Raw genomic sequence first — 25,669 nt, 5'->3', positions numbered from 1 at the left:
ACTCGCGCGTCCCAGCCCCGTCCGTGGGGCAGTTAGGTAACCTGCACGCGATCGCCTCACGCCCTCCGCCCCCGCCCCCACAGCCTACCCCACCTCTGGTCCTCGAAATGTGCATTTCCTTAGGAAGGCAGGGGAACCCTCCTGCTCATCCCACGGAGTCGAGCCTTGGAATTATGATGTCCCCGAGTCCTGCCGGGCTGGCACCACTGTCACCCCGCCGGACCAACCAGTCGCTTCCAAAGGAGGCGGGCGGGATATAAGCAAGCATCTCCCATGCACCCCGGGGGCAAGGCAGCATCTAGAAATGCAAGGTGCAAACCTGTGTGCATGGAAAGCTCTTCTTCATTTTGTGGGTGGCAAAAGTGTTAGGTAGCCTTTTTGCTCTGGTGGTGGGGAGAAAGCTGTATTCCAAGGGGAGTAATGGCTTTCGCAGGTTAAATTCCCCTGCAGGGCTGGATAGTTAGTAGAAATAAACTTAGGTGCGCTTAAAAGATGCGGAGGGATAAGCTGGGGCAAAACATTGCCCACAAAGGGGTGGGTGTGTTGCATTCAAAGCAATGTGTCGGAAAGCGTTGTCACCCAGGAAAGAACTCTTGCAGAGATTAGGGATGCTTGCTTGGGGTTTGAAACCGTCCCTAAGAGAGAAAATTGCCACACCAGCACTAGCAGTGACAAATGTGGGCTGACAGGTTACGTACGGTATATATGCCTCTCTTTCTGGGCAAATTTGTACTGCACTAGGGTCTTGCATGTGGGGGAAAGACACAGGACCGCTGCTGTGCACCTTTCCAAAGGACTGAGTGGATGAGACCTTGCAAGAGCCACGTTTTAGCTCACAGTGACAAATCTGTCCTCTGGCAGAGGCTGGTACTTAAGGAAAGGTCACAAGGAAATGGTAATGAGAACCTTGGGGAATGGTTGAAAGAAATCCCACCAGACAAGCAAAGTTGCTCTGTTCTTAAGGTGCTTCTGGTATAGCTTTCGGTGGCACTTGCTATGACAAATGAATGCTGCTTCTCAACATGGGTGAGGTCTTGTTATTCATGTCTGGTTGAGGGACAGCTGTGACTGTTGGGAGTCGTGGGAGTCTCTCTTGCAAGGTTTGGTTTCTCTGTATGATAGTACAATGGGAGGAAGCCTCTGTAGTTTTTCCCCCAAGAGCCATGCAGCCCAACCTTATAGACGTTTTATTTGTTAAACAAGTCACAATGCTGCATAGCACCAGGTAAGTGTGCAGCCTACATCTGTAGCTTCCAAGTTAGCTGTTAAGTGACTCTTTGGAAAGCAAAGAGATGGCAGTTAAAAGCCCATGACATTAGTAGATTGCTTACTGTCTCCAGCCTTTCTTTATGTATGTATCGTATATATTTACATCCTGCAAGGAAGGAAAAATACATTGTTCCCTCCTTCCTTGTGTTATCCTCCCAATAACCCTTTGAGGTAGGTTATGGGATGACCACTCCGAGGCTTCTGACCAGTTGAGAATCTGAGCATGCAGCCAAGTCCAGCAACTCAACTGCTACGTCACACTGACTCTTGTTCAACCTTTCTGACCAAGGCTTAGCTTTGGAGTGACAAAAACAGCTGTGTAGCTAATGTGACAAAAGAGGGCAAGGGAAACGCAGATATGCCGCACCACTTCAACCTCTAAAATATAAAGCGAAATGCCGAGAGTACCAAGATGAACCCTCTAACAGGGTATCCATTTATAGCTGACGAGGAAGGGTCTGGGTCTAGTTATTGAGGATATCGTCAATATGAATCAGTTTGTGGCCAGGTCAGGCATGGCCAGTGTTTTATATATTTGTTACACTTATACTCTGCCTTTCCATTTAAAAAATGCCCACAGTGGCTAACAACATTAAAACATGTTCCAGGGGGAAGGATCTGATCGGTTAACATTGTGGTGTAGATGTGTAACCTGGGGTATAAATCTGCCCTTGGAAAGCACCTTGGAAAGAGGTTTTGGGGTGTGTGTGTTTTTTAAAGAAAGGTATGGTGCAATGCATATAACTTGGTTATGTTCAAGTGTCAATTATTTGAGCCTCAAGAGGGGAGACAAATAAGCAAATGACAGAGATTTTTACGGAGGTATTTTGCCAGAAAGTGAAAGGAGGAATGGAGGTCCCAGGGCAAAGCAGGCAATGATATTTTGGGGGGGGGGGGGAAATCAAATAAAAAAGGGTGATTAATTTGTGTTCGGGGTGGGTGGGTGGGTGGGATATAGTTATGTGAAATCCAAACAGAAATTCTTCTTGGGATTCTTCCAGAGAGAACGGAAGGTGCATGTTCTTGCTGTAGGTATAATGTGGTTGAAATCAGAGGGAAATGCCTCCAAACAATATGCTCTTGGAAGTTTTACTCAGGTGCTATATTTAGCCATATAGTAGAGATTTCTGCAGAGATGTGTGCTCTGCAAGCTTAGTTGTCGTTCAGAAATTAATTTGAATGGTGGTTACTGCCAGAGATTGTGATTTTGTATGGACCTCTGGTATATTTTCTAGGCACTTTTGCCTTCCTGACCTCTCTCATTCAAGTCTGATCCCATTCAAAACGTCAGATTTAGTTCATTACATATTGGATTGAGATAAAATTATAGGATTAAAAAAGCATGCGCCTATTATGTACCTAGGTGAATCTGCATATCTAGTTCTGTTTGTATTTCTTTTGTGAGCTTCCCAGAAAATTTATGTTGTGGGGTGGGCTATGTAAACTTAGGTATTACATCATAAGTATATTTTTATTTTGCATTTGTAAAATGCTTGCAATTATGTTTCGCTGTTCACTTTTTGGGAAGATCTGAAAGGGTACTAATTAGTGTGTCTTTGCATTTCCTTAATTTGTAACCTGGACAAGGATTTCATATTTTCGATTTTTTGGTTTTTTTTTTTAAGTCCATCGTGGAATTGAGTGAGCATGTATATTTGTTATGTATGGCATGTAATAGCAATGTGGCATTTGTAGCGCCGAAGCATGTGAATCATTACTACACATTAATGTTTATTGCGCTTGCAAGTTTCCCAGGATACAGGTATCTTGATATTAACATTAGTGCTTACTGCAAAATTGATACTTAAAGCATGAGCACACCCTCCTTTATCCCTCCATGTCCTGCAGTGGGTTTGATGAAAAAAACGAATGTATTTCAATAAAGTGGTCTGGCTTGCAGAAGAATATTCTGGATTTGCAGACATGTTAGATTTAACTTAAATTCCACTTCTGATCAATGCCCACTACCATTGTATCATTTTGAATGCTAAATATATAAGGTGATTTGTGCCTCACTTGTGTGAATCACATTTGATAAACGACTGCATGTTCATCAGGACTGTTTTTCAGATTAAAGTAATACAAATGGTTCTGCAAATCACTCCCTGCATATAAAACATGATGCAGATAAATACAAATTGCTATATTAGAGACTTATGTCTGTGAAAGGCTTTACTGAACCCATTCTCAGGTGGTCACGGTATCATTAGATGTTGATAATTTGCTTCCACATAATGCTTATAATCTGTCGGTGAATTCAAGAGCACTGTTGTGAATTAACATTGCAAGCTGACCGTTAAATTTTCCAAATTAATTTTACTAAAACAGCGTGCCTTCCTCTTTATTGCATATTGCCTAGTGCTGATTACTTTTCACATAGCAGAAATGGATTCGGGCACATTTGTTCTATACATATAATTAATATACATAGGAAGCCAACTTTACTTATCTGTTAACTTTATGACTGTACAAATGAGCAATGCTGGGTTTTTTTTAAATGGCAATATTTTTAATATTTATAAACTCTCTGTTTGAATTTGTACCAAAGTCCTCTGTATACATAGTTTGTATGCACTTTCCCCCCAACAAGGTTAAAGTTTCCAAAGCTGCAGAATAGACATGTGTTTGGAGACAGACGGAAATTAAATGCTTAAAAAATAAACACCACTACACTGCTTCACTTAAATAAAAAAGAGTACATATTATTGTGGTCTTACTGGTTTACCTGTCAAGAATTCAAGGAGCAGCCTACTGTGGAGCAGCTTCACTTTAGTTGCAAGTTACGGTAATTAAACCCACCCCTTGAATGTTCCTAAGCATAGTACCTCCCATAAACTACTGCTATCCTGTCAGTGTTTGGTAAGGAGAGGTGGGGTGGAGGAAAGAGGATTTAATGGCTTTGAAATTGTTAAGGAAACAATGATTTCAGTTCCTTATAATTAATGCTAATAATTTTTCCTGCAGGCTGTCCAGCTTTTTCAAAATATGGTTCTCTCAGTGCACTTAATGCCCTTGCAGTTTATATAGGTCCTTTCTCTACATGCTGTACACCCAAGATAACTATAAAAAGCCTACTGATGTTAACTAATGTCCTGAAAATTAATTTGCAAACTCATTTTTTAAAGAGTAATGGGGAACTGTATGCTTTGCTTCTACAGAAGTCCAATAAAATAAAATAAAAAATTCCTTCCCGTAGTACCTTGTTGTTGTTGTTCAGTCGTTCAGTCGTGTCCGACTCTTCGTGACTCCATGGACCAGAGCACACCAGGCACGCCTATCCTTCACTGCCTCCCGCAGTTTGGCCAAACTCATGTTAGTAGCTTCGAGAACACTGTCCAACCATCTCATCCTCTGTCATCCCCTTCTCCTTGTGCCCTCCATCTTTCCCAACATCAGGGTCTTTTCCAGGGAGTCTTCTCTTCTCATGAGGTGGCCAAAGTACTGAAGCCTCAACTTCAGGATCTGTCCTTCTAGTGAGCACTCAGTAGTACCTTAGAGACGAACTAAGTTTGTACCTTAGTAGTACCTTAGAGACCAACTAAGTACCTTAGAGACCAACTAAGACCTTAGTAGTACCTTAGAGACCAACTAAGACCTTAGTAGTACCTTAGAGTCCAACTAAGTTTGTTCTTGGTATGAGCTTTCGTGTGCATGCACACTTCTTCAGATACCTGAAGTCCAATAGTTTTTCTTAAGGGATTGCCCTTTCACTGTAAAGGAGTAACCTTATTTGGTCATTGTGGCTTTGCTGAAACAGACTCGTGGGCCAAATGGCAAGGCCTAGGGGGCCTGTTTAGGCTCTTGGGCTCGATGTTCCCCACCATGGACCCTAGACTATGTTTCTTAGATTTCTACTCAGATGAAGCAGCTAAATCCTTGGCTATTATGCTCCCAGAGAAAATTAAAGCAATGTATAATCTCAAAGAAGGTTTCTAATACTGTACAGCTTTCTAAAGTGTTAATTCAAGACTGCTAGATTAAATCCCAGAGAGGAAAGTTATGGATTCTGTCTCTTGGCAAAACACAGGTTTGTCATCTTTATTGCTGACTCCATTCCTTCCACCCAGGAAAACTAATTACAGCTTGGCTTTGTTTTAATGTATTGGATTGCTGGGGAAAATTCAAGTGTACAGTTGGCAAAGAGCGATGACTGAAATTTAAGTGAAATGTTGCCACAGTAAAGTTTCTGAAGCAGGTGGTTATTTTCATGGGGAAAATCAGTGCTTAAACTGAAATGGAAATGACATGATGTCTCTTTTTGGAAAACCTGTTCTCCAGTTTTGGATGGTCTCCTTCTTTCTTGTTTTGGCATCCTCTTGATAAAGCAAGCTATGCTCGATGGTCCTGTTTTTTCTAGGCTTTTAAAACAGTGGCTTCATGCCTGGACTCCTCTGGTCAGCTAAATTGAGTCACAGAAGATTGCTTTTTTGGCAAACAGCAGCTTCTCCCTTTTCAGAAATAATATGACGGTGCTTTTCTAGGAACTGATGTGCTTTAGCAAACTAGTCGTGTTGTAAGGCCATGGCCTGCATAACTGCAGCCGACAGTGACTACCTAACTGGCCACTTGACAGCAAAACACGGGTGATGATGGGTCAAGTATTTTGCCTTCCTCTTGACAGTACTGGTGTAGTCCAAGGGTAGACAACATCGTGCCTCCAGGTGTTGATGGGCTACAGCTCCCACAAGCCCCAACCAGCATGGTCAGTGGTTAGAGATAATGGGAGCTGTAGCCCGACAGCACAATGTTGGCTACCCCTGGTGTAGTTGTAGCTGACCAAGACTGGTTCTGGCAGCAAGAGGGAGACAGCAGGAAAAGTAGGAAGGAGCAGCCATGAAAGTTTGTTAGCTTCCCCCTTTCTTCAGCATTTGGCGATGAAGTACTTAGCTAAAGCTGGAAAGCCCTTCATTTGTCAGGATAGATTAAGCCCACGGGACACTAATTACTGCCTTAACACACTTTAAAGTGGACAGGGGCAGCCAAACTGAGAACTTAAAGGTCTCAGGGTTTTTTTGGGTTGCTTGTTCATAAATGACACAAAATAATGCATAGTTACCACGTCTCTCTGCAAGGTTTGCCCTTCTCTTTCAAAGCAGCATAATTACTCTGGTGTTAGGCTGCTATGGAAACTGTTTTGCAAATAATGGAGTTAAAGAGGCAGTTGTAATCATCTTGACTTGTTGAGGTGCGATTTGCCAATGGCTCTTTTAAGTTTTCATCTGCAAATACAGACAGTGGAGAAGGTCTAGGTTTGAGTGTACAGCTGTTGGTTAGGAGGAAGGAAAGCAGCGGCAGGCAGGCAGGTGAGTGGCCATTTACACTTACCTTTACTCTCTGCTACTTTCCCCCACCGGCTGGGCCTCCCCCCCCAAAGGCTGTTGGAACCAACCATCCTGTTGAGGAGAAGCAGCAGAACTATCTGCTCTCAAGTCAGTCTCAGTCTCAATCTCAGTCTGTCTGTCTGTCTGTCTGTCTGTCTCTCTCTCTCTCTCTCTCTCTCTCTCTCTCTCTGTGTGTGTGTGTGTGTGTTAACCAAGATTTATATCTTGGCTATCATTAATCGCCACATAATTGTCTCTGTTGACAGAGTGTTGGCAATAGACGATTAGTCCGCCATCGTTCCTCCTGGAAGTCTGATGTGTTGCCAGGGCTCTTTTTAAACCTGAGCTTTTTTCTATGGCAAGGTATCTAGAGTCAGGTGTGTGTAGGCCCTTCTTCCAGCCTATGTCTTGGTTCACCTGCTGAACCAATTCTTTACCATTCCAGATCAGTGTTACCTCATATATATGAGCTACTGAAAACGGTTTGAAATTGCTAATGGTAACTAACAACTCTTATTTTAACCAGTAATGTGAATGCCTCAGTTGCTCAGTTACCTCTTATGTCCCTGACCAGAATAAATCTAGAGGGGGAGCAAACCAAGCCTGCCAGGAGGGATCCCTTGAATCCGTTGATATTCCACAACAAGAATTTCATTAATACTTTTATTTGCTTTTAGATGCTAGATTTTTTTTATTGTTTGCTCTTGACAGATGAATTATTCACTTATTTATAAATAAGTGTAATAGATTCGTGCCTTTTGCATATAGAATGGGAACAGTCACTGTACACTAATGCGGATGTATGGTTAATCTAGAACACATGTTTACCACCTGGTGTGGAGGCTGCTCCTTGACTTTTCTCCCTTGGAATCCAACAGGGATATTCATGATTGTGAACATATTGCTATCATTACCTCACATGGGCTCTTGTGGTTTTTCTGGTCTGGTGCAGTAGCCATAACATTCTCTTCCCATTCAGGAAGTGCATTCTGGGTTTCTGCGCTTCATCTCCAGCATGAATGAGATACTCTCTTTCATGGTTTGCTTTAACCACAGCACAGAATCACTTCTATATTGGTGCCAGCTAGGATTGATTGATTGATTGACTGATTGATTATTGAATTTCTACACTGTTTACTATACAGGCAACTCCCAATTTAGACGCATTTAAATGACACGCAGTTGTGCTCCGAATCCGGAAGTAGTTCCAAAATGTCATGGAGGGGCACAATGGGCTTATGCATACTCGGCTGTCATGGGCCAGGAGGTCCGGAACGGGACCCCCATGCAAAACGAGGATTGACTGTATTCAAAATGTTCAGCAAACAGAAGCAGCAACAGATATCTTAGAATCATAGAATCTTAGAGTTGGAAGGGACCCAAGGGTCATCTAGTCCAACCCCCTGCAATGCAGGAATCACAACTAAAGCATCCATGACAGATGACCGTCCAACCTCTGCTTAAAAACCTCCGAGGAAGGAGAGTCCAGCACCTCTCATGAGAGTCTGTTCTACTGCAGCTCTTACTGTTCTACAGCTCTTACTGTCAGAAAGTTCCCCCCCCCGAATGCTTAGTCAGAATCTCCTTTCTCGTAACTTGAAGCCATTGGTTCAAGTCCTACCCTCCAGAGCAGGAGAAAACAAGCACGCTCCCTCCTCCATGTGACAGCCCTTAAGATATTTGAAGATGGCTATCATATCTTCTCTCAGTCTCCTCTTTTCCAGGCTAAACATACCCAGCTCCTTCAAGCGTTCCTCGTAAGGCTTGGTTTCCAGACCCTTGATCATCTTGGTTAGTTTCCTCTGCACACGTTCCTGCTTGTCAACATCCTTCTTAAATTGTAGTGCCCAGAATTGGACACAGTGTTCCAGGTGTGGGTCTGGAGTAAACAGAAACAACAACAAAACAGTTGCATCTAAAAATGTTATATTAATGCAAAGTTACTAATATATGAATCAATATTAATTCATTTTCCTTCTGGCACACTCTCCCTCTCTGCCTCTGGGTTCCCACCTGGGGTCCAAACAAACGCTCAACTCACCCACAAGAGTTCCACAACAAGAAAAGTTCTAGAAACAGCAGACATCACCCTAGTCTAGACATCACTAGACTTGCTTTTTACGGGAAGGCCCAAGGTGGGTGGTACTTCCTTAGGCTGCCCACAACTGTGTCCCATTTAGCTGCTCTCTTCATACCCAGTTCCAGTTAACAGCAGATATGTTAATTTTCCCATGGGGTCCAAAGAATGGGGGAAAGGGTCCCCTCCACCACTCTCAGTTCTTTCTTCCCCCTCTGTCCTGTCCTCCTACACTGGTGCTGGGCTGCGGCTGCGGCTGCCCTCCCTTGCTTTGGCCTTTGGTGGGCAACTCCTGCAGCAGCCTTGCCCTATAACCAGGGCTTAGAAACCCACCTCAAATCCTGGACTCTCCGTTTGAAGGCCTTGCTGGTTGGCATTAACCAGGCCAGTGCTAAATGGGGTGAAATCAAACTACCGAAAGAATAGTGTGATAATGTAGAAAAAAGAGTTATATACAGCGAGATTAATTGGAAGTCATTTTTTAATTTTTTGTGAAGATGCAGAACCGATTGTAAGTTATGTATAATATGTAGATTTTTCTTTTCTGTTATTTCTTTTGTGTTGTGTTGTCTTGTTCTGAGTTGCTTGATGTTTGTCAATTGTTTTTTAGTGTTATTTGTAATTTTTAAAAATAATAATAAAGACTTAAAAAAAAAAAACCTACCGAAAGAACAGGGGGAAAGTGGAATGGAGAAGGAATATACAAACCACTGAAACTCCTTATTTCCTAACTATAGTACCTCTTAGTTAAGTACTACCTAGATGTGGTTGTGGTGGTATGTTTGCTGCTGGCTGTAGTGCGAAACATCTGTAAGCATTGTTGCCACCCTTTCCCACCCCCCCCCCTCAAGGGTTCTCTGCCATTAATAGTGGTGTGATAAATTCAATAAGTACAGCTTTCCCCAGCGTTGAGTTAACCATTACGGGGAAAAACTGCTGTTGCCGTTTTCTTTTTAAAGCTTTTAACGGTGCAGATCCTTTATCGAGGAAACCCATAATTCTAACAACACACCTAACTTTGAAAGTGATTTCAGTGGCACACATTACAGTGGCAACCTCATCATTTTTAAATAGGATTAACATAAAATAGTAGCACTGGTATGCATTATACACGTCTCTTTTGTTCCTTATAAACTGAACTTCCTATTCTTTGCATAAATGCATGAATTATTGTTACTCTGATATACCAACATATCCGTCTTTTATGGTGGCATTGTAAAGCTGCTGTTATGCAGCCCATTCTGCCCAGCCTGTTAACAATAGATGCGATGTTCATTTGGTATATAATATTTGGGACTATGTAGTCAAATTGGGATATAACTGTGCACAGTATGGTGGGAAAGAATAGATGCTCCAGTCGTGTGTGCTGCAATAAAATGCAGAGTCAGCAAAATAACTTGAATAGTTTGTTGCCAGTACACCCACATTTTTACATGCTGTGGAGAGCCTAGCCAGGTACTTAAATAAATAAAAAAATAAATTCTTAGCAGTAACTGTTCTCTGCAGAAAATTGTAGAGGGAGCATGAATTCTAAAACTGACTATAATATTATTTCAGACATAGTCTTGCATTATAATTCAATCACTAGACTAATATAGCTTCAGTTCCAGGAACAATCACAGAGTGGGAACCAATTGTACAGTGTCTGATGTAAAGCTATCAAGAATTAAGTATAGTTTTATATGTAAGTTTCAGTCATGTTATGTATCTGCACTGTCACCTGAAGGCTGCAATTCTGATCATTCTTCCTTGGAGGAAATAAAAAGCCCTGGCTTCTAAGTAAATGGAGCTTAGTGGAAGGCTGTTCTGTCGGTCACAGGCTTTGCGATGAATTCCCATTTTAAGCTTGGGTACTGAGTGTGGGGAAGATAAAAGAGAAAAGAATTAGTAACTAGGAGTGTTCATGCCAGTTCAGATTCGAATTAGTTGGTGGTGGAGATGATGGCCCTTGTGGAGGTTGATTGGGCAAAGGAGTGGATTAGCTAGCTGCATTGGTGCTAATAATGTAGGTCAGTAGTCTACAAACTTACCCATGGCACTTCTTTGAACCTCATCTGCTGGAAAATGGAGCCCGATTCTGATTGCTTTTACCACGTTTGACATGTATTTCTCCACAACTTGCATTCCTCCTTTCTCCCTCTTTCTCCCACTCGGCTCTCTCTGGGGGTACCCACTTTCGTTCGGCTTATGATCCATCAATTCCAAACTGATGCTACAGAGTGTGGTGTTGTTGTTGTTGTTGTTGAGCACTGATTACAGGTAGATGTTTTGCTGGGTTTTCCATATGATGTTTAGTTTACATTTTTATGCTGTTATTGGCTTTAGATAGTGGAATCCAGTTCTAACTTTCATTGTAGGATAATAAAAACAAACTTTGCATTACTATAGCAATGCTGACTTTCTTCTTCTTTGGCGACCACTCGTAGCCAAGTAAGATTGTCTTCCATGAACACGGTCTAAACAGTGACTATGGAGGCCAATTCTGGTTCCACATGTCCTTGACTTTCTATTCCTTGTTTGTCCCCCTCATTGCACTTTTTAATTTCCCTACGTACAACAGAACTGTCATTTTCTGTACCCTATTATATTTATACAGGGCAACACTGATCATTAGAGCATTTTGTGTTGGACAAATCCATGAAAGTTAGACCTGTAGTAATGTCTAAGAATTGAATTGGCTAGAGATAGTAGCTTTGTTCTGCAGTGTTTCACATCTTATGGTTGCTAGAAGTGTGGCATGACTAACAGGAGCTACTTGGGGCAGTTCAGAACAAAGAATCAGGTGGAGAGAGTACAGAAGTACTCTTCTGTAGCAATCACTCTGGCCTGACCTGGGTAGGCCATAGCCTGTCCCGTGCGTCACACTCATGTCTGTGACCTTTACCGCCTTTGCAGAGGCATGGCTTACTTTCCACTAGGTAGGAACATGGCATGGTGGAGCAGGTCTCACAAATGTCAGAGGAAACATGCATGTCGGCTCATGATGTAAACATGCTAAAGGTCAACCTGTTCCTAAACGTGTGCATATTCTTGCTAATAAAAAGACTCTCTGCCAGCTAGCCCTCAGCTCGCTCCGGCGCAGCTCACCCTGCAACCAACTCCTAAGCGTGTGCCTTCACTTCACTCTTCCTGGCAGCATTTGACACTTTTGAGGTAGGCTTTATTCTTTACACATCAAACTGTGTTGACTATTCTTATAGAAAGAATAAGGCAAACCTACTCCTTGCTGTAGCTGTAAGGGTCAGCAGGCAGGGAAGTGAGAAGTGCTGCAAAAAGGGCTGAGTAGAGGAGAAACAGACTGTAGTTTAGTGTTTGCCTATCTGATGCCCTCCAGATGTTTTGAGCAACAATCCCCAGCATGCTGGCTGGGGCTGCTGGGAGCTGTAATCCAAAACATCTGGAGGGCACCAGGTTGCCAAAGGCTACTTGGGTGGCCCTTAGGACTGGGTGCAGGGTCAATGGGAGACCTTGACTTTCCACAGCACACTTTGCTGGATTTCTCATTGATCCAAGGACAAAAACCATTTGCATTTTCTCCAATAATAGAATTTGATTGAGGCTGGTTCCCTGGCACACTGTGGCACAGGGCATGGGACTTGCCTCCCGGAGCAGAAGAAAGGTGGTGCTGCAAAGCGTCAAACTGGGTGCATAGTCTTCCAATCTAATTTTCATTTTTAGTTTTATAGACATGGGGTTGTATCCAGCAAGAGTCATCCTCTGAGTAGACCCCTTAAAACTGATGGATACAGCTAACTGAGGTCCATTAGTTTCAGTCGGTCTATGCTGAGTAGAATTCAGCTGGCTACAATCCATAGATCAAGGGTAGCTAACATGATGCTCTTCAAATGCAGCTGGACTGCCACTCCCAACATGGCATCACTGGCCATGCCAGCTTGGGCTGATGGGAGTTGTAGTCCAGCTATTTCTAGAGAGCGCCATGTTGGCCATCTCTGCCATAGAGTATGGAAGGGAAGAGGAGTCATATACAGGCAACTTGATTTGTTTTCATCCTTCAGTTTTTACTCCCAATAGACTTTCTGAACATAAGTCTGCATATATTGCTGTACCAACTCTTCTGAAGAGCAGCGGTCATGTTGCTTTATTTCGAAGTAATCAGTGGAATAGATAAACCTTCTGTAATTACAGCGAGCGGATTTCAGAAACGAAAACGAAACATATTTTATCCTTGTTCAACATTATGTGCAGCCATCTGCAGTATGACAAGTAATGGCACAGATATATCACTACATTGGATTGTTATTCGAGACAACATATTCTGTATGGTTTTTGACTCTGCATTAATGAGGGAATCGGTTCTGTTTTGACATCTGTCATGTTTCAGTCATGGCATCGCTGCTAATCTAGGAGTAAAATTGTACTCACTCTTAAAGGCCCTTCCTTATTTGCGTGGAGTGCATGTTGTGTCATAATACAAGCTCGGCCCCACCAGTCTTTAAAAGGGGCGCAGAAAATTTTAAGGCTTAATAAGAACAAAATGAAAAAAAGTGGTGTTTAGAAACTTAGGCATGGAGGACACAATCCCCAGCATGACAGGTGCAAGAGGCATTAACTCCTAAATGGCAAAAGCCGAAGGCCACATCTCTCTCATTTAGCTGGCCACGAGGGCACTGCGATTAGGGTTTTAATTCCTGTTGTGCCAGTTTGAGTGCTGGAAGCTGCCAGGGCTGCAGCTTTATCCTGCTATGTGCTACGAGCCTCATTTACTTTCAGAGCTACTTAGCAACAGCACATGGTGCCCTTCTCTGCCCTGTTGTTTGAATTGCTCTGATGTCGATTTCCACACCATTCGTGGTGGGGCCTTTTGAGCGGTGTATGTAGCTGAAGCCTGGACAGTGCCCATTCAAAGAGAGGATGCATTTCTTCCGTTGAAGACATCCGTAAGTTCATCTGTGTTTCCTCAATTATCCAAGGTGCTCTACAGAGGACCAGGCTGGGGAAAGGGCAGTACAGTAGTTCAAGCTCTGTAGGAAAATGCGAAGCAGTGGATTTTTTTAATGTCCCTGTTCTCTATCCCCTCTGGATATAGAGATACAACATGATATTCTAGGGATGTGGAACCTTAGGGGCCAAATGCAGCCGTCTCTATCTCTATGTGAGCATCTCCAGGATTTTTTGGGTGGTGGGGTTTGCAAAGTAAAACTGAAAGTGTGAGCAGGCTGTATAGGAATAACAGTGCCTATACATTTTGTTCCATATCTTAGGTTCTACAAATGCTAGAAATGCACTCTCTTTTTATTTTTTTAAAATGAAAGCTGGAGATTATGCTTCAACTGTCCCCTCCCCACCTCCATGGACACCCATGATCTGGCCCTTGGAACTCTCACTAGGTGACACTTCTCACCAGGCCTGCTCTGTGCCCTGCTCAGTTGTGTATGTCGGGCTGGAGTCAGTGTTAGAAACTCAGATATATAAGGTAGGTGCCAAGTGGCTCCTTAAACCAAGGTTAGAGTTGCCAAAATGGAATCTCTGGTTGCCATTTGGGGGGCAAGACGATGGACTGACTGTGATTGATTCTCAGATAAACCTCTGGCCTATTCCAACCCCTTTTCCTTAATGGCTCCTGCTCCTGCTCAGGCTGCACAGAAAAAAGCAATTTGGTTCCTGAAATCCATCCTGATTGTGCAGATAAAATAGAACGGATCGAATTCTACAGGATGGGGTACTAGTGTGTGGAAACAGTGCTGATCCACTGATCCCCAGGCATGCACCTCCGGATGGTGGAGATGTAAGGCGCCATCCTGGCACCCAGGTATCTTCTCTTGGTCACAAGTGGTCGATAGCCAGGTGCAAAGTGCACCTGGCGCCTGGCTTATTTCGAACGCTGGCTAGATTGTGTCCTGAATGCAGACACAAGTACCGTATTTTCCGGCGTATAAGACGACCCCCATCTTTTCCAGTTAAAATATAGAGTTTGAGATATACTCGACCTCAGATTCTCCACCCGGTGTATAAGACGACCCCCAACTTTCTGAGAAGATTTTCCTGGATAAAAAAGTAGTCTTATACGCCAGAATATACAGTATGTGCATAGAAACACATAATAATAATAATAATAATAATAATAATAATAATAATAATAATTTTTTATTTATACCCCGCCCTTCCCAGCCAAAAACCGGGCTCAGGGCGGCTAACACTAATTAAAATCACAGCAAAAACATAAACACAATCAATTTAAAATAACAGATTAAAATACAAATTTAAAAATTCAATATTAAAACTGCAGTCTCAATTTTCAAATAACCTACCAATAAAAGAATGAAGCATAAGTATCACATAGAAACCAACCCAAAGGCCAGGTGGAACAGCTCCGTCTTGCAGGCCCTGCGGAAAGATGCCAAATCCCGCAGGGCCCTGGTCTCTTGTAATAGACTGTTCCACCAAGTCGGGGCCAATACTGAGAAGGCCCTGGCCCTAGTTGAGGCCAACCTAGCATCTTTGTTGCTCGGGACCTCCAAAAGATTATTATTTGAGGACCTTAAGGTCCTACATGGGACATACCAGGAGAGGCGGTCCCTTAGGTACGAAGGTCCTAAGCCACATGAATAGTGTGTGGCCTGCTGTCGAAGGGTAAGAGTCATATCCATTGATGCACCCATTTCTGCCTATGGCCTGTGGCCCCTGGATGGTTCCACGTGAGAGAATGCGGCCCCTGGACGGAAAGAGGCTCCTCAGTTGTATGTCTTAGGAAGTAAAGGGACAAATTCTCACTTTAAAATTCCCACCCACCCTTGAGTTCTGTTCTGTTCTCTCTTTTCCTAGCCACGAGGTTTGCCTTTCTCTTGCTGGCAGGACTTCTGTGCCTTTAGCAGCTGCACGGTGACTAGAAATTCAACAGGTGCCTCTTCCCCATTGTGGTGATGCAGGGATGTGCAAAATGTGAGGCTTGTTTATCTTTTGCCTGACATGCAAGCCGTTAAAGCCAAGAACTCTGCCAGAATAGAAACCTGGCACCCCTACTGACTCCTTGATAAGACCTGCGTATCTCACAGATGTTGGATGGAAGTCTTGGCTCCGGAGGAAGGCGGGATCGTGCTCTTTCAGCTGTTGTAATTAAAACCAGTTTAATAGGCAAGGTCACAGTCTTGAACACAGTAAGGTGGCAGAGAGAGGCTGAAGTGCGAACTTGTTGCAGAAAAGCCAAAAAAACCTCTCCCCTCCCCCAGCTGTTGCTTCCCTTGCATAGTGAATTGGTGATTTGTAATAGCTGCCTGTAGATGGATTGATTTATGATCACCCATAATTGATATATCTTTCCATTCTTCCCCCTTATCATGCACACACAGAATAAATTTCCTAGGAGTAATGGGACGTATACTAGTCATGTTCCCACCCAGAAACCTATGTCCCCACTGTGGAAGGACGTGTGGATCCAGAACTGGCCTCCACAGTCACGGACACACCATTAAGACCATATTCATGGAAGACAATCTTACTCAGCTACGAATGATCACCAAAGAAGAAGAAGAAGAAGAAGTCATGTCTGTGCTCATTCCCAAACCATTTACATCACAGGTGTCAAACACAAGGCCCGCGGGCCAAATCTGGCCCGCCAGACCTCGTCATGTGGCCCGTGTAGCCAGTGGCGTAGCGTGGGGGGGTGCAGGGGGCCCCGGCCGCACTGGGCGCGCTCGCACTCGCAGCTCTCTGCCCCTGCCTGGCTTTTGGGATCGGCGGCAGGGCGCGGAGTGGTGGAGAAAGCAACATCCCCGCTGCATTCTCCACCCCTCGCCCTGTGTGCCGATCCCAAAAGCAGGCTTTTGGGATCGGCGACAGGGCGCAGGGTAGAGAAATCAGCGGGGATGCAGCTTTCTCCACCCCTCGCCCTGTGTGCCGATCCCACCAGGTTGGCTGCTGGCAGAACAGGACGCTGGGCTAGATGAGTTATTGGCCTGGTGTAGCAAGGATCTTAATGAATGAGAGCCCAGCAGACCCAAACTTATTGAGGGTGGGCGAAGCCTCCTCCGCTGGAGGGATGGCTGCCGAACCTCAATGGTGGCTGGTCTGACTGTGTTTCTGCTTTCAGAGCTAGTTATTACTTACATTATTACAAAAAACAGTAATAATTGAATGCAGTGACAATAATTTATGATAATAAAGAGTGGACACATAGTCCTACAGATACAACCGGCCCTTTGAGGGTGACCAAACTGCTGATGCGGCCCTCGATGAATTTGAGTTTGACACCCCTGATTTACATCAACGGGACGTAGGCAAGTAGTGCTGCATCTGGCCAGCAGAGGGAGCATAGACTTTAGCTCATTGTAGTGGCCTCAGAGGATTAGGGACTATACCCTCTGGGAAGGAGCTGAAAGAAAGGATGTTTGTTGGATACCGTAATTTAGGCAGGGGCGAAACTCTGCTTTATTCCACCTAGGTCAAAGATGCAGTTTGGCACCCCACCCAAGCATTTGCACATACACACACACAGAGGCTGGGAGCCTCAATGGCACCCCTAGGGAGACTCCACCTGGGACAGAAAACCTGGCTAGTCCCCGTCCCCCCCATAGCTAAAGCTCTGATTAAGGGTAACTGTATCTATGTGTGTTTGGATTATTACACCCTAGACTTTCAACATCATGCCTTGCGATGCAAGAAACTGAGTCACAGAGTTGGTTGAAGGGGGGGCCTTGAAGGCCACTGAATCCAATCTTCTGCAGGAAATTCAGAGCTAGGGCATCCCCAGCAGGTGGTATCCAGTCTCTGTTTCAACTTCTTTTGTCTTTTGTAGGGTCCACTGCTACAAGATGTCTAGCAGGGAAGATACGATTTGCGAACACCATACAATAAGACAGAGACAGACAGTGCAGTCTGGTGTTTGCTCAGTCAAACTGGCAGGCCATCTCAAATTCTGAACGGTGCTATTTACTACCATTTACCTCTAATTGTGTATCTTATGGGTATCCTTAATACTCCCGCAGACAATCTTATGGCACATTGAAATATCATAAGGGAACTGATAGCAAGCTGCAGCTTAAGTGACAAGCTTCGGCTGCTCCCATATGTCAGAAGAAAATTAATCTCCTTGTATGTTTCAGGTTTTCAGTTTCCAATAAACTGGGACTCTGGAGAGTAGGGAGGCAGAGTGATCCTCCCAATATATTTCCTAGTAAAGCTGGATATTGAGACCGAGAGAATCTGGTGCGTGCTGGGCACAGGACGGCTTGGAATTAAAATGTTTCTGCAAGCAAGTCTTGGGATAAGAACTGTGTTTGCTGTCATGTATGACTGATCCTTTGTGCACCCTTAATATGCAAGCCATTAGTTTGCCCAGATCTTAATTTAGTCAGGCAGGGCAAGGCTTCCGAACTGCTGGAGCCAATCGTTGGCTCCGGCACCCATCATCCTCCAATAACACACTGCTTAATTTAACACCCTTATGCACTGAAACTCTGTTGATTTAGGCATGCCTTACTCGGTTGCACCCAGCCTGTAGGTATTTTTTGGGGGGGTGAGGAGCCCAGAGAAGAATCAAGTAACCATTGGTGTCATTGGCAAGCTGCTCCAGCTTCTGTGTGGACTAAGAATAGAGATGGATAATTGGGGGGGGGGGAGGTGGCTGTAGGTGATGTGCACAGGTTTCACAGATTTTTATAATGCTTCAAAAAACCTAGGAAAAGCCTCTTTTGAGAAGAGCCGGCATCGTAGAATCAGAGTTGGAAGGAACTCAGGGGGTCATCTAGGCAAATCCCCTGCAATGCAGGAATCTCAACATAAGTCCCCCATTCAGTTTGCAACCAAGCTGGACCCTGCTCAGCTTTGCAAACGTGCTAGCAGTTTTATTGCTGAAACCTTCATCTCTCACCCACTTTGAGAGCCATTGTGGTGTAGTGGTTAAGAGCAGTAGACTCGTAATCTGGTGAACCGGGTTCGCGTCTCCACTCCTCCACATGCAGCTGCTGGGTGACCTTGGGCCAGTCACACGTCTCTGAAGTCTCTCAGCCCCACTCATCTCACAGAGTGTTTGTTGTGGGGGAAGAAGGGAAAGGAGAATGTTAGCCGCTTTGAGACTCCTTCGGGTAGTGAAAAGCGGGATATCAAATCCAAACTCTTCTTCTTCTTTAAAACCAACTCCTGAGTTTGTGGGAAGCAATTTCTGGGTAAAATGCTGTGCACGCCAATGTGCAAAGCTTGCTCATGCTTTTCTTTGCTGCAGTTTGCTTTGTTTTGTGACTTGCTTCCCGGTGTCTTACTTGCACTAATACAGACACAGTGGAACGAACAGAGCTGTATATCAAACTCTGTCCAATGTTGCTGCTACAAGATACAGTGAATGGCAGAATAAGGTGGGTTGGCGTCAGGCAGTTGACGTCATCCTGGGCACTCTTAGAAGAGACCTGTGGAGGCTTAGACCCCATTTCCATCCCCTTCCTCGCCTGGAAAAAGCCGCAGCCTGGTGGTATTTTGCATTATATTGGGATGCCCCAGTACTGGGTCCTGAGTCACTTTCAAGTGCCTGGCAAAGGCAATGAAGAGTCCCTGTGCTTTGTGTGCTCAGAGCAGCTGCACAGAATTCATATGCTTGCACATCAAAATGCACTTTGAGGAGGGAGGCTTCTGATTTTGTATTTCCTTGCCAAGATGTCACGGTGGAAAGCTGTTCCGAACTGGGGTGCAAGCTCATAGTGAGTCTTTCGATCTGAGAGTTTTTGAGCTGGGGTTTAGTCTGTGCACCACGAGTCATTTCGGTGGTCCAAAGGAGGAACTGCTGCAAAGAGCAGCTGGGGAAGCCACATTAGACCAGAGTGTGTGTCATGCCGCAGCCCTACAAAATCTTCCAGGACAGGCTTACTCTCTGGTCCGAACAATTAAAAGACCTGTCCTTGGGTGCGGCAGTGAGGTGAAGACCTGACTCAGCCCTTTGAAAAATGGCATTTGTGTTCGTATCTGGGGCAGGGGACAGTTCGGGGGTGGGGGGGCCAGGAATCCTGTATGTTGGTCTGCGCTCTCTAAGCTTAGCTGCAAAGCAGTCAAACTCTTAAAACCATATAATTTCAGCTAAGCTACAAGTCTTAATCCCTCCCTAATCATAAATATCCCCTCTGCTTTTCTCGAAAGTGAAAATGAGATTTTCTTTATATGAAAAAATAATTTCTGAAGAGTGGTTCTTCCACCCTTATTCTGTTTTTGCCAGTTGGAAGAATGAGGATGGAAGAGTGGGGGGGGGGGGCTTCATTAGAAGCTGTCAACATTGTTGTTGTTGTTGTTCAGTCGTTCAGTCGTGTCCGACTCTTCGTGACCCCATGGACCAGAGCACGCCAGGCCCACCTATCCTTCACTGCCTCCCACAGTTTGGCCAAACTCACGTTAGTCGCTTCGAGAACACTGTCCAACCATCTCATCCTCTGTCGTCCCCTTCTCCTAGTGCCCTCCATCTTTCCCAACATCAGGGTCTTTTCCAGGGAGTCTTCTCTTCTCATGAGGTGGCCAAAGTACTGGAGCCTCAACTTCAGGATCTGCCCTTCTAGTGAGCACTCAGGGCCGATTTCCTTGAGAATGTAGTAAACATCAAACGCAAAGAATAGTTCCTTATCTAAATAGAGTAGTATCGGGATGTTGAAACCCTTTCATATGTAGAGTGGGTCCTGGTTAGGCAGTAGACCTTACCTGTTCTAATCACACACAGAGAGATGATTGTAGGTTAGAAAATAGTAAAGCTGTTTATTGTAGGAAACATATAACTTGGGTAGAAAAAAAATCTAGTTCTGGTTTAATTAACCAGCTTGGAGAAGAACAAGACTGCCACACTTGCTCCTTCATTCTGTCAGAGGATAGTTGGGGGTGTCCTCTCATCTTGAGGTCCAAGGGAGAAGTGTGACATGGAGGAAGAAGTTGTAAATAGGATGCAACCTAAGAGCAGTGCTTTTTTCTGGGGTGTGGGTGTGTGCAGGGGTACACATACCCCTAAACATTTTGTGAATCTTTGTAATTTTGTCCATTTACTGTATTTATTTCCCCCGATTTGAACTATAAAATGGTGATTTTCTTAAGTCAAAATGAGAGTACCCCTAAACATTACTTTAAGAAGAAAAAATCACTGCCTGAGAGTATTATTCTAAACAACCAGGAGATAGTGAAATAAGAGGATAGGTTAAAGGCACATGAATAGTCTAGGAATGTGGATGTCCCTCACTCCATCATCTTCAGCCCATGCAAACTCCTCTTCTGCAAGCTGAGGTGCACCCAAACTATCAATATATATGTCTGGTCTACACATCACACTGAGGCAAACTTAGAGTGAATGTACAGGCTCTCGGAGCAGAGATTGCAGCTACTTCTTCTCCCCAATTATGGCTCTGTCAAGCCATTGTTTGGCTTACATATGTGGTTAGTCTCAGATGAAGTTTAGCTCTTGTGGACAAACCACAATATGTCAGCTATAGCACAAACTTTGGCTGCAGGTTGTGGTTAGTCTGCATGGAGCAGCTTGGGTTACAGGTAGGTAGCCGTTGGTCTGCCATAGTCAAAACAAAATAAAATAAAAAATTCCTTCCAGTAGCACCTTAGAGACCAACTAAGTTTGTTCTTGGTATGAGCTTTTGTGTGCATGCACACTTCTTCAGATACACTGAAATGGAATCTGAAGAAGTGTGCATGCACACGAAAGCTCATACCAAGAACAAACTCAGTTGGTCTCTAAGGTGCTACTGGAAAGAATTTTTTATTTTGTTTCGACTGAAATGGAAGTCACCAGACCCTTAAATATAGTGAGGGAGTGGGGAGGGGTATTACTCAGAAGGGTGGTGGGAATGGGTGATCAGCTGATAGGTGTGGAAAACCTGTTGACGACTCTTAACGACTGCAATTTTTACAGGGTCTTACAGGGAAAGGCAAGGGGTGAGATGGCTAAAGATAGCTTTGTCATGTATAATGAGATAAGAATCCAATGTCTTTGTTCAGACCAGGTTTCTCCATGGTTTTAAGTTTGGTGATTAGTTGCAATTCAGCCACTTCTCTTTCCAGTCTGTTTCTGAAATTCCTTTGTATTAAGACAGCTACTTTGAGATCTTTTATAGAATGTCCTGGGAGATTGAAGTGTTCTCCTACTGGTTGAGTTTGCATGAGATGCCAAGTCATGGCTCAGTGCAGCAGCAGCAGCAGGTCTAGGGTGGAGCAGAGGGGCTTTGATCTTCTCTTCCTTCAGAGCCTGCACATTTGCACTATGCCATGGTTAGTGTGGTATATGAGCAAGATCACAGAAACCAAATTTGGACCTCCACGTTGTCATTCAGAAACACCTCATTTTTAAGCTTATGTGGGAAAACTGAGAAAATATCATTGAATACAATTGAGGAATAGCAGGAAACATTGATATTCAATTACAATTCATCACAGCATTGAAACTTTTATCAATATATTATCATTGTAGTCATATGCACTCTTCAGAGTTAGCCCCCATTGAACCCAGAAGACTTGCTTCATAATAAACTTGCAAGGGTCATAGTAACTCTAGGGGAAGCCCTTTATTTTGTTTAGACCATTCCCTCCCAGCACAGAATGCACCACTGAAAACAAAATTGCAACTCAAATTTCTTTAATGGGAATTGATATCTGAAAGATCCATAGGTTCAGATTCTGAACTTTGACACTGGCCTTCACTGACTCCAGGAAATTGAAAGTTTACACGAACTAAAACAAGCTTCTCTGCTCTTTTCACTTGTTTGCATCTCAATTTGAGCATGCCTGTTTTGAAACATTCATTACACAAGCTTTCACTTGCTGCAGGAGATGGAGGAATCCGAGGCAAGTGAGACACATGAAAAGTCAGACTCTGTGTTGTACAAAAACCCCTCCATGTTGCAGGAATGAACATATGGCATTTGGCAGACTCCCAGACTGGGCCAAATGCTTGAAAATAGTCTCTAAAAGATCAAGCACCAAGTCTGGCAAATTATTTTTCTAGAACTCCAGACAAAATGCAATAGCAAAATGCAATCTGTCATCATCACTGCCACCTCCTCCTCTTTCTTCACCTCACTATGTGGATCTAGAGGGCTTTGTCCTTTGCAGTTTTCTCAGTCTCAGGTTGGTCTGCCTCCAATCTCAATCTCTCTCTCTCTCTATCTCTATCTATCTCTATCTCTATCTATCTCTATCTCTATCTCTATCTCTATCTATCTCTATCTCTATCTCTATCTCTATCTCTATCTCTCATATCTAGGCACATGCAGACAACCATTATGTAGTTCAAAGCAGCTTTTCTGCCTCTGTCTTTGGCCAGGATTCCTTTGGGAGACAGGGAGGGTTATAAATTTAATAAAAAGCAAATAAATAAACAAACAGCACTACCCCTACTTCAATAATCTTTCTCAACTGTGTAAATTTTGCTAGCCTTCGGTGTCTTTTGGGATCAGTGGGGGGGGGGGAGCCTCCTTGTCTCAACATATCAGCTTCAAATTACTCAAAACTCACATTTTGAGGTTTCACCATGGAAGGCAAAACAAAGATGGCAGCATAGCATGTTGGAGTGGCATAACTACGACAGAGCATGTCAAAGGGGCCTACGTCCAGCCCCCTGATCCTGTTGCTGATCAGTATAAAAGGAGTATTCAGTCTTTTAAGGAACTTCTTCTTCTAATGGGGGTTGTATGGTTTTCTTGCCATCTACTATCTGCATTTCTTCCTTCATGTGCTTCGCCCAACTGAAGACTACAAAGCAATAGCCTACTGCTTTAGATTATTGATCTAATATGCTAGGGAACTAAGAATTTTTTCATAACTGGAAAGAGTTAGGAGGGGATTATGTTATTTACCCTGATTGTTTTGTCAATGCTGTTTCTTATTTCATAGCATTATTAATCTATGCACATTATATCCAGTCCTATCCAGTGGCTTTAAGTTGCTTTAACCTTCCCCATATGTAAGTTGCTTTAACTTGCTTTGCCATGTTTTATTTCCCATAATCTTTCATAATACCATTTAATACCATTTAATCATACCATTAAACTTTTGTAGGCTAATAATCCGAGTGATTCATTTAAGTTACAATCTTGAGTCTGTGGATTTGCTGGTTAAACTTCACTCTCTGTTCTACCGGGTTGGAGCTGAGCAAATTTGAACCTTGATTGCGGGATCCAGTGAGTGTTTAGTGCATTAGCCAGGATTTGGCATGATGTGTACTGCCCCTGATTGGGTGTATAGATTAACAGAATAATTATTCCTCTTCATGTTCCCTCTTCATCCTCATTTGTATTGGTCTCTTTAGATTGTAACTTTTCTCCTACAGAATCTGCCATCACCTTATAATTCTTTGCAAGTTTTAATCACTCAGATTATTTTAGTCATCTGTCACTGTCTGCAAGTTTTGAGCTATTTGCATTGAAAAGCCTTCCAATTTAAAAATGTGTGCCAAGTGATTAATCCTCATATTTCCTTGCTGTTTGGCGGGTTTTGCCTGGAAGAGATGGGACAAGATTTTGACCCTCTGCCCACATCACCCATCCTCCTTCTGTAACTGTTAGAGTGTGCAGAACTGGCAACTTTGCTCCCTGGCTCCCCTGTTGTTGTTGTTCAGTCGTTCAATCGTGTCCAACTCTTCGTGACCCCATGGACCAGAGCACGCCAGGCACGCCTATCTTTCACTGCCTCCCGCAGTTTAGCCAAACTCATGCTAGTCGCTTCGAGAACACTGTCCAACCATCTCATCCTCTATCGTCCCCTTCTCCTTGGCTCCCCTAGAAAGTGCTATATCAATGGGATTTCAGTGATCAGTTAAATGCCTTTTAGGGCACAGCATTATTAAGGAAGCATTGCTTTCTTTATGTTTAATTAGCACCTAATTGGCTGTTTATCTCTGATTTTGCGGTCATACCAGACTGCACAAATTGTGCTCTCATGGGGAATTCAGAGTGAGCCAGGAGTCCTGTTAACACTGAAACAGTGTGTCTGTAATTGATCAGGATTTTGGGTGAGTGGTTACACCAAAGTCTAAGCCTTGAGGTTGGACCCTGGTACTCAAAGTGTAACAGCTATTTTTGTGGAAAAGAGTCTGCTCTTATTAAGGTTGTTTGATGCTGGTTTTTATTTTGTGTAGTTCCTCTGTTTAGAAGACTGTAGAGAGAATCTGTCCTGCTTCAACCACTATACAGTATATGTCCTTTATGCTCTGTTGTTTGTCTTGGGGCCAATGGTGACTTTGGTGGGATGGATGAGGAGCAGGAGAATTCGACTCTCACCTGAGCAAACCCTCTTTTACGGATGCAAGGTTTGCCTGCTGTATTTGAAACTCTCATTCCCGTTCTGAAGCAACATAACTAACATTATGTCGATGTTTGTGGGAGCAATTAAAAAGTATTTCTGCAACCGTTTTCAGTGTTCACAGTGCTACAGCTTCATTGCTGTAAACCTGATGCCAGATGTACAATACAGGTGAAACTCGAAAAATTAGAATATTGTGGAAAGGTTCATTTCTTTCAGTAATTCAACTTAAAAGGTGAAACTAATATACGAGATAGACTCATGACATGCAAAGCGAGATATGTCAAGCCTTTATTTGTTATAATTGTGATGATTATGGCATACAGCTGATGAAAACCCCAAAGTTGAAATTGTTAATTTGGGGTTCTCATCAGCTGTACGCCATAATCATCACAATTATAACAAGCAAAGGCTTGACATATCTCGCTTTGCATGTCATGAGTCTATCTCATATATTAAACTCCAGTAGCTAATGAAAACAATTGCTTACATAAATGAACATTTCCATGGTATTCTAATTTTTTGAGTTTCACCTGTAAACCTTGTTATTATATGCTGTGTTCCTGCCCCTCCCCGCCCCCCATGAATGGAGCATTGGTGTGCAATCATAGCATTCACCAGGCCATGGGCCCATTCAGAAGGTCCAAGGATTAATCCCTGGCAACTCCAGACAGTAGGGCTGGGAGAGACCCTTGTCCGAAACCCTGGAGATCCCCTTCCAGTCAATATAGACAATACTGAGCTAGATGGAGCCATGTTCTGACTTACAAGAAGGCCGCTTTCT

General features: G+C 43.6%; 1 protein-coding gene across 1 annotated transcript in view; it reads left to right on the top strand.

Annotated features, from left to right (window-relative positions):
* LHFPL3 (LHFPL tetraspan subfamily member 3) overlaps positions 1 to 25,669 on the top strand; it is a 237,325-nt gene that overhangs the window by 555 nt on the left and 211,101 nt on the right. The window lies entirely within an intron of this gene.

Source organism: Lacerta agilis, chromosome 10 (genome assembly GCF_009819535.1).
Source record: "Lacerta agilis isolate rLacAgi1 chromosome 10, rLacAgi1.pri, whole genome shotgun sequence".
Lineage (NCBI taxonomy): Eukaryota > Metazoa > Chordata > Lepidosauria > Squamata > Lacertidae > Lacerta > Lacerta agilis.
The sequence above is the reverse complement of the archived record's forward strand: the minus strand, read 5'-3'. Positions and strand labels throughout refer to the sequence as shown.